Raw genomic sequence first — 9,442 nt, forward strand, 5'->3', positions numbered from 1 at the left:
AATTTCATAGTGAGATTGTAGAGCTATAAGAGTTTAGATTTTGGATGTTATTGTAGGTGCTTTGGGAAGTGATGATACCAGATTTATGTCATTAAGCCTTGCTTTGTGAAAAATTCACATTTCTAAAAGCTAGATTTTTTTTTTTTTTGTAATGGCCAGGTCCTGATTCAAATCGAAAGAAACTGTTGTAAAAGAATTATTTGCTATTAAAATCCCTTCCAAGTACCTGAAGCTATTTTATTCATGCACTCTAATCAATACTCACGGAACAGGTTATAACGTCGTTTAAACGAGTCAGTTCCTGGCTGGCATCGTCATTGCCGGCATGTTCATGCGTTCCCGTTGTTTTTTAAACTGCATTTTACACCAGGGGAAATTGCACACAGTAAATGTCAAGGATTCACTAGGGGCATTACAGTTTCCGAGGCATGAAGCTAATACATATTTGTCTCATTACTGTCAGCCGATCAACTTTATTTCATGGATGGCAAGGGCTCGGAGCTCATAGGAGATGTAGTTACAAACGACCTTTGGGAGGCTGTAGGGACCACAACTTCCAAAATTCACAGTAGTGTCATGTCATTAATAAGAAACCAGGGAAATGGTGTTCATGGACTTTTTGATACTTGACTTCCTCATAGAAACAGGTGTGTGTTGGGGGGTGTCACATTTTTTAGCTCTGATTCATCAAACCTTAAATTGAAGACAACATAGAGCGTTTGAGTGGGCAGCTTAACCCACTCCTGTGGTTTCCATATTGCCCAGTAATTTTCCTGAGGTAAACATGTTTTGCAGGATCATCAGGCTGTTAATAGTCTTTTGCTTGAATAGTTCCAAAGACACAGGGAAAAGAAAATCCTGATTTCTTGGTGAGGGCAACTATGCAGTATGGGAATCAGATTTTTTTTATGTGTCCAATCTACATGGGTTTATTCTTCATATTTTTAATCAGATTTCATGATTTTTTGGCATAGATTATGTTATGTTCTTTTTTTTTTTTTTTGTCTCAGTTCAAGTTTAATAGAAACAACAAAAGACAAACAGTGATGCCCTACTACTGTACATAAGAGTTGGCCTGCCCCATAACAGCTCAGGCCATTCTCTCCAGAGGAAGAAAGGCTGGCCTCCCCAACCCCTGCAGGAAAGGCCTGTCCTGTCCCCATACCACATCTGTACAGAGTCTAAAGTCTTATGTTCTAAGCATGACAATAGTACAAAAGAGATTTTATCTTCATGGTCACCCACTGCAGCCCAGCCCTAAAATAACCCAGCGCTCACTTCTGCTTAGAGAAATATTCTTTGCTCTTCTGGACATCAGTCTTGATGGTATCACTGCCAGGCTTCCAGCCAGCTGGCCACACTTCCCCATGCTTGTCAGTAAACTGGAAGGCCTGAACCAGTCACAGAGTCTCATCCACAGAGCGGCCGACAGGAAGGTCATTTACCGTGATCTGCCTAAGGATACATTTATCATCAATGATAAAGAGGCCCCTGAACAAGATGCCTTCATCAGCCTTTAAGACTCCATAGTCCTGAGCAGTGGTACACTTGGGGTCTGATACCAAGGGAATGTTCATGGGTCCCAGTTCTCCTTGGTTCTTGGGTGTGTTAATCCATGCCAGGTGACAGAAATGAGAATCCACAGAAGCACCAATCACTTGACAGTTGAGTTTGTTAAATTCTTCTGCCCTGTCACTGAAAGTAATGATCTCCATGGGGCACACAAAGGTGAAGTCAAGAGGGTAAAAGAAGAACACAATGTATTTTCCTTTGTAGTCAGATAGGCTGAGGTCTTTGAACTGGCCATCTGGCATAACAGCCACGGCTTTGAAGTTGGGGGCAGGATGCCCAATTTTGGCATTTCCTGAAGACATCTTGCTATCAGCAGCTCTGAGAACAAAAACGCCGAAGACAAGGCAGGAAGAAGACATCTAGATTATGTTATGTTCTTAATGTATTTTCATTTTATTTGAAACTACAATTTTCAAAGTCTTTTTCCCCCCAAGGTATTTAGTGGTGAAAAACATCTATAGGTAACTTTTTAAAAATCGTGCTAGAATATATTCATAATCATAGGGTATAATATGTCATAAACCTTCAATAAATAATCATTACTGAGGAAAATAAATAGTGTGAGGGATATCTTCAACTACTTCTGTTTAGTTCTATCCTATCTAAATACAGTACTAAGAGACTTTCTCTCTATTCTACGCCCTCCTCTTTGGCCATGGCTCTACCACCTATGCTGGGGAGATTCTAGGCAGGGATATTTGTGGCATTTGCCAGTGTTCATGGTGTCTACTCTACCATGACTGAACACAAGAGTCTTGCAAGAGTCCTGAAAATTGTGCCATCATAAGATAAGCAGAAGAGCTAACAAATCTGACAGGGTTACTGCTCAAGAAAATCCCATGGCAAAAGGCAGGCAACTGTAGGGAAGAATGCTCCCACAGGATACACAAAGGGAAGGACAACTAGTATGACCCTAAGCACAGGCAGAATGACAATGGTCCCTTGAATGGTAAAGGACTCACTCTGGGCATTGGATAGGTTTCTTTGTATCTTCCTGTTTGTGACTCTGAAGAGTTCCCTTTGAGGCAGGAGCTGGGCAGTCTCTCAAAGCTAGCTCCACTGTTGTCTTTCCAAGGTAAGTGGCTGCAGTGGCCTCCCATCTCATGCCCTCTCAGTCTTCCACGGTCACAACCATTTAGTCTCTTGTCAGTTATTGTTTATAGTTAAGTTTTGGCCTTGTTCTTTCAGAATAAGACCCCAGCTACCCTTATCCGGCCTCCTAAATAATATCTAAGTTCTTGCACATTAAAATATTCAGTCTTTCACAGGTGTTCTCCCTGATACAGACTTAAAGGGCTTACTTTTCGAAGCCAAAACCTTATTATTGGCCCATCTCTGTCTTTGATTTCCTCTTATGTCATTCCCATTCTTCCCTGAGGCAAAAGATGATCATGACCACATGGGAAAGAAGTTCATATAAAGGAAAGAGGGAAATCAAAAATCACATCATTTGTTATTCCAAAATAATACCTTGCTCCCAGTAAAAAGTTGGTAATTGAAATCTTTCATATATTTTAAATATAATATTTTGGCACACTGCCAGAGAAAAATGAACTTAAATCTTACATAACTAGATATCAGAATAACAGTGAAGAGCTCCCTTACCTCAACCGGAACTTAGCTTACTATTGATAGAAAAGGGAGATCCCTTTTCTCTAGGACTCAGAACCACCATCACTAATCAATGTCAACACTACTTTTTCTGAGCCAGGACTCAACCTCAGACTCTTTGTCAGCACATTAGCCACTATAATACCTCTTGAATTATAATACTGGATATGAAAATATTTGGCAAATCTAAACTAACATATGTAAATATAGTTTTCTTATAGTAAGAAATTTGTCCTCTCTTATTGTTCTTAAGAAAGCATTTCATTTTGTGTGCTATTTTGTGATCCACATCAAAAATCTACAGTAGTAAAAAAATGTATATATTCAGATACCTAAGTCTGGATTTCCAAATGGAAGAAATAAACATCCAGTGATCTTCATAGATATTCACAGTGAGATAAATGATGGGTTTTTTTTAATGTAACTTCATTTTTCCTCAGAACTCTAATACTTGGAGTTATTACCATATGTTCTTTTTGGGCAGGTCAAAATCTTATTGAAGACATGCCTATCTATGAATCAGTAAATCTAATGCTTGCTAATTAACAGTTTTAGCCCGAGAACCAGTGATTGGTGTTAGGATTACAGTATTTAATGGTTTTCAGATAGCTGTTGGTTAAATCCATTGTTCTTCAAAAAGTTGTAACTACTTGAGAACCCAACAATATATCCACCCCTTTGGCAATATGTATAAGAAGTTAAACATGTGAAAGCCAATAAAAGCATTGAAAGGTATTATATGTTATGATTCAATGTGCTTTCGCCACTCCAAAATAGAGGCCCCATTTTAGTTTATCTCAAATTGGTTTCTTTGAGTTTATTCCTGTGACTAGTAATTAAGTTATATACAACCCAAGAAAGCTGTATCCATGTGATCTCTCAATTAATGAATGTAAAAGTGGCAAAAACAATGATGATTGGATGTTCACATTTTCCAGAAGTTCAATACGTATGATGTCCAACCAAATAAAAAAACTATAGTGTGCATAAGTTAAAAAAAACTCAGAAATGTGCCTGCATAATGCCAAGAATGTGACTTAAAAAAAGTTTCAATTGAATAACATTATTTAGATTTTTTTAATTTTAATTTATTTATTTTTTATTATGTTAGTCACCATGCAGTACATCATAGTTTATGATGTACTGTTCCATGATTCATTGTTTGCATATAACACCCAGTGCTCTATGCAATACGTGCCCTCCTTAATACCCATCACCAGTCTAACCCATCCCCCCATCCCTCTCCCCTCTAAAACCCTCAGTTTGTTTCTCAGAGTCCATGGTCTCTCATGGTTCATCTCTCCTTCTGATTTCCCCCCTTCATTTTTCCCTTCCTTCTCCTAATGTCCTCCATGCTATTCCTTATGTTCCACAAATAAGTGAAACCATATGATAATTGACTTTCTCCGCTTGACTTCTTTCACTTGGCATAATCTCCTCCAGTCCCACCCATGATGATGCAAAAGTTGGGTATTCATCTTTTCTGATGGCTGAGTAATATTCCATTGTATATATGGACCACATCTTCCTTATCCATTCATCTGTTGAAGGGCATCTCAGCTCTTTCCACAGTTTGGCTATTGTGGACATTGCTGCTATGAATATTGGGGTGCATATGGCCCTTCTTTTCACTACATCTGTGTCTTTGGGGTAAATACCCAGGAGTGCAATTGCTGGGTCATAGGGTAGCTCTATTTTTAATTTTTTGAGGCACCTCCACACTGTTTTCCAAAGTAGCTATACCAACTTGCATTCCCACCAACAGTGTAAAAGAGTTCCCCTTTCTCCACAACCTCTCCAACATTTGTTGTTTCTCGCCTTGTCAATTTTAGCCATTCTAACTGGTGTAAGGTGGTATCTCAATGTGGTTTTGATTTGAATTTCCCTGATGGCTAATGATGATGAACATTTTTTCATGTGTCTGTTAGCCATTTGTATGTCTTCTTCGGAGAAGTGTCTGTTCATATCTTCTGCCCATTTTTTGACTTGTTTTTTGGGTGTTGAGTTTGAGAAGTTCTTTATAGATCTTGGATACCAGCCCTTTATCTGTAGTGTCATTTGCAAATATCTTCTCCCATTCTGTGGGTTGCCTCTTTGTTTTGTTGACTGTTTCCTTTGCTGTGTAGAAGCTTTTTATCTTGATGAAGTCCCAAAAGTTCATTTTCACTTTTGTTTCCCTTGCCTTTGGAGATGTGTCTTGAAAGAAGTTGCTGTGGCCAACGTCAAAGCGGTTACTGCCCAGAAGAATAAACATTGTTTATTAAACAATGTTAATAAACATTGTTAAAATGTTTATTGTTAAAATGTTTATTCTTCTGATCCATGAGGATAGAATGTTTTTCCATCTTTTTGTGTCTTCTTCAATTTCTTTCATGAGTATTCTGTAGTTCCTAGAGTATAGATCCTTTACCTCTTTGGTTAGGTTTATTCCAAGGTATCTTATGGTTTTTGGTGCTATGGTAAATGGAATCGATTCTCTAATTTCTCTTTCTACAATTACCTTGTTAGTGTATAAGAAAGCAACTGATTTCTGTGCATTGATTTTGTATCCTGCCACATTACTGAATTGCTGTATAAGTTCTAGTAATGTGGGGTTGGAGTCTTTTGGGTTTTCCACATAAAGTATCATGTCATCTGTGAAGAGAGAGGGTTTGACTTCTTCTTTGCCAATTTGAATACATTGTATTTCTTTTTGTTGTCTGATTGATGTTGCTAGGACTTCTAGTACTATATTGAACAATAGTGGCAAGAGTGGGCATCCTTGTCGTGTTCCTGATTTTAAGGAAAAGTCTCTCAGCTTTTCCCCAATGAGAATGATATTCACTGTGGGTTTTTCATAGATGAATTTTATAAAATTGAGGAATTTTCCCTCTATCCCTATACTCTGAAGAGTTTTAATCAGGAAAGGATGCTGGTCAAATGCTTTTTCTGCATCAATTGAGAGGACCATATGGTTCTTCTCTCTCTTATTATTAATGTGTTCTATCTTATTAGCAAATGTTGAACTACCCTTGCATCCCAGGGATAAATCCCACTTGGTCATGGTGGATGATCCTTTTAATGTACTGTTGGACCCTATTAGCTAGGATTTTGTTGAGAATTTTGGCATCCATATTCATCAGGGATATTTGTCTGAAATTCTCCTTTTTGATGGGGTCTTTGCCTGGTTTGGGGATCAAGGTAATGCTGGCCTTATAGAATGAGTCTGGAAACTTTCCTTCTGTTTCTATTTTTTGAAACAGCTTCAGGAGAATAGGTATTATTTTTTCTTTGAATGTTTTGTAGAATTCCCCAGGGAATCCATCAGGCCCTGGACTCTTGTTTTTTGGGAGGTTTATGATCACTGCTTCAGTCTGTGGTCTATTCTGGAGAAAGTTCCATGTGGGTTCGGGAAGAATGAGTATTCTGTTGTTTTAGGATGGAATGTTCTGTATATATCTATGAGCTCCATCTGGTCCAGTGTGTCATTCAAAGCTTTTGTTTCTTTGTTGATTTTCTGCTTAGATGGTCTGTCTATTGCTGAGAGTGGAGTTTTGAGGTCTCCTACAATTAACGTATTATTATCAATATGTCTCTATTTTGGTTAACAGTTGGCTTATGTAATTGGCTGCTTCCATGTTGAGGGCATAGATATTTACAATTGTTAGATCTTCTTGTTGGATAGACCCTTTAAGAATGATATAGTGTCCTTCTGTGTCTCTAACTACAGTCTTTAGCTTAAAATCTAATTTGTCTGATATGAGAATTGCTACCCCAGCTTTCTTTTGAGGTCCGTTGGCATGAAAGAAAGTTCTCCATCCCTTCACTTTCAGTCTGGATGTATCTTTAGGTTCAGATTGAATCTCTTGTAGACAGCATATGGATGGGTCTTGTCTTTTTATCCAATCTGCAATCCTGTGCCATTTTATGGAAGCATTTAGGCCGTTCACATTGAGAGTGATTATTGAAAGATATGATTTTATTGTCATCGTGTTGCCTGTGAAGTCCTTGTTTCTATAGATTGTCTCTGTAAATTTCTGTTGTATATCATTCTTGGGGTCTTTCTCCTTTTATAGAACCTCCCTTAATATTTCTTGCAGGGCCGGCTTAGTGGTCACATATTCTTTCAGTTTCTGCCGGTCTTGGAAGCTCTGCATCTCTCCATCCATTCTAAATGACAGCCTTGCCGGATAAAGTATTCTTGGCTGCATGCTCATCTCATTTAGTACCCTGAATATGTCTTGCTAACCCTTTCTGGCTTGCCAGGTCACTATGGACAGTTCTGACGTTATTCTGATGTTCCTCCCTCTGTACGTAAGGAATCTCTTCCCCCTAACTGCCCTTAAGATGGTTTCCTTGGTGGGGCACCTGGATGGCTCAGTCGTTAAGCGTCTGCCTTCGGCTCAGGTCATGATCCCAGGGTCCTGGGATTGAGCCCCACATCGGGCTCCCTGCTCAGCGGGAAGCCTGCTTCTCCCTCTCCCACTCCCCCTGCTTGTGTTCCTGCTCTATCTCTCTGTCAAATAAATAAATAAAATCTTAAAAAAAAAAAAAAAGATGGTTTCCTTGGTTCTAAGATTTGCGAGTTTTACTATTACATGCCAGGGTGTTAGTCTGTTCTCCTTGATCTTGGGAGGGGTCCTCTCTGCCTCTAGGACATGAATGTTTGTTTCATTCCCCAGATTAGGGAACTTCTCAGCTACGATTTGCTCAAATATATCTTCTAGTCCTCTCTCTCTCTCCACCCCTCAGGGATCCCAATAATTCTGACATTGGAACGTTTCATAGCGTCACTTATTTCTCTAATTCTGTTTTCACGGATTTTAAGCTGTGTGTTCCAGGCCTCCTCCTGTTCCTTCTTTCTATCAGTTTGTCTTCTAGATTACTAATTCATTATTCTGCCTCGTTTACCCTAGATACTCGGTTAGAGTATCTAGATTAGATTGGATCTAATGCATTGATAGCATTTTTAAGTTCTGCCAGTTCAGCTTCCATTTCTGCCCTTAGAGACTCTTTGTTGCCATTAATCGTTTTCTCCATTCTAGCAATTGTCTTCATAACTGTTACCCTGAAGTCTATTTCTGACATCTTGCTTGTATCTATATGCATTTTTTCTGTGGCAGAAGTCACAGTCTCTGAGTCTTTCCTATTTTGGGGGTTCCTCCTTTTAGTCATTCTGTTGAGGGGTGGTTGAGGGAATGTACAGAGTATAAATTATTGACCACAACTGAAGCAAGATGCATCTGTTTTCTAGGACCTTAGGGTTGTCAGCCTCTTGTTCTTCCAGCCTGCCTACTGAGAGAGGGGCCAGCTGTGCTGTTACTCAGGCAACCCTGTTTGGGCAGAGTTGCCCTGCCCACTGTGGGGAGGGGGGGCTCAGTGAAAACTGTTTTTTGGGGGCTTTTGTTCTCTGGCAGCTTTCCCTGGCTGCTTTCCACATCTCTTCAGAGAGTCAGAGCAGAAGTGACCATTTCCAAACCTCTGCCTCAGAACAGAGAGATCGCAGTCTGTTCTTCAGTGAGATCTCCAGGCCACACTGTCTCTGTTTCTGTCTGTGCTGCTAAAACCACAACGTCCTGGGTTGTGCACCCCACAGCAGCACTCCCAGCCCTCCCTTCCAGGTCCAGGCACATCTCTGCTCTTTGTGTTTCTAAAACTGCCAGCCACCCCCAGTTCACACATGTGCCGCCACAGCTCCAGGTTTCAGTCCGGGGTGCTGCCCTAAAGACCTTTCCTGCCGCTACCAGTCTGCATGTCTGTACCCGGTCCCCAGTGCGGGAGGCCTTCATGCTCTGGCAGTGCAGGATCCAGGAGGCTCCCTGCCCCTTCCGTTTATCTTCCTATATCTGCCCTTGGAATCACAGGTCCCCGCTTCATACCTAAAAACCAACCGCCAGGGATATTCTGTTTGCAGAGATCCAGATATATCTTCTTACATCTCAGGCTGATTTCTTGGGTGTTCAGAGTGGTCTGGTAGATATCTAGCTCAATTCATGGGACTGGTTGAAATAGGGTCCCCTACTTCTCTGACATCTTTGCCTAACCCATTATTTAGATTTTTTAAAAATTGGGTGTATAGTGGAGGGGAGACAGATAACGGTATGGGAAGATAATTCAGGATGGCTCGTCTAATTTAGCAGAGAGAGTTCTGCTCTCTGCTCCATGGACTCATTCTAGGACCCAAGGTGACAGCAATTTTGCCATTTTTAAATGATGACTTCTCAGAGAACTCTAGTATAATTTTGTCATATAGTCAGCAGGAAATGTGAGTTTAGGGAGG

General features: G+C 40.1%; 1 pseudogene; it reads right to left on the minus strand.

Annotated features, from left to right (window-relative positions):
- Positions 1–1,274: 1,274 nt before the first annotated feature.
- Positions 1,275–1,874, minus strand: LOC116631910 (annotated as a pseudogene).
- Between the last annotated feature and the right edge of the window lie 7,568 nt (positions 1,875–9,442).

Source organism: Phoca vitulina, unplaced genomic scaffold, assembly GCF_004348235.1.
Source record: "Phoca vitulina isolate PV1807 unplaced genomic scaffold, GSC_HSeal_1.0 scaffold6, whole genome shotgun sequence".
In the NCBI taxonomy this organism is placed as follows: domain Eukaryota; kingdom Metazoa; phylum Chordata; class Mammalia; order Carnivora; family Phocidae; genus Phoca; species Phoca vitulina.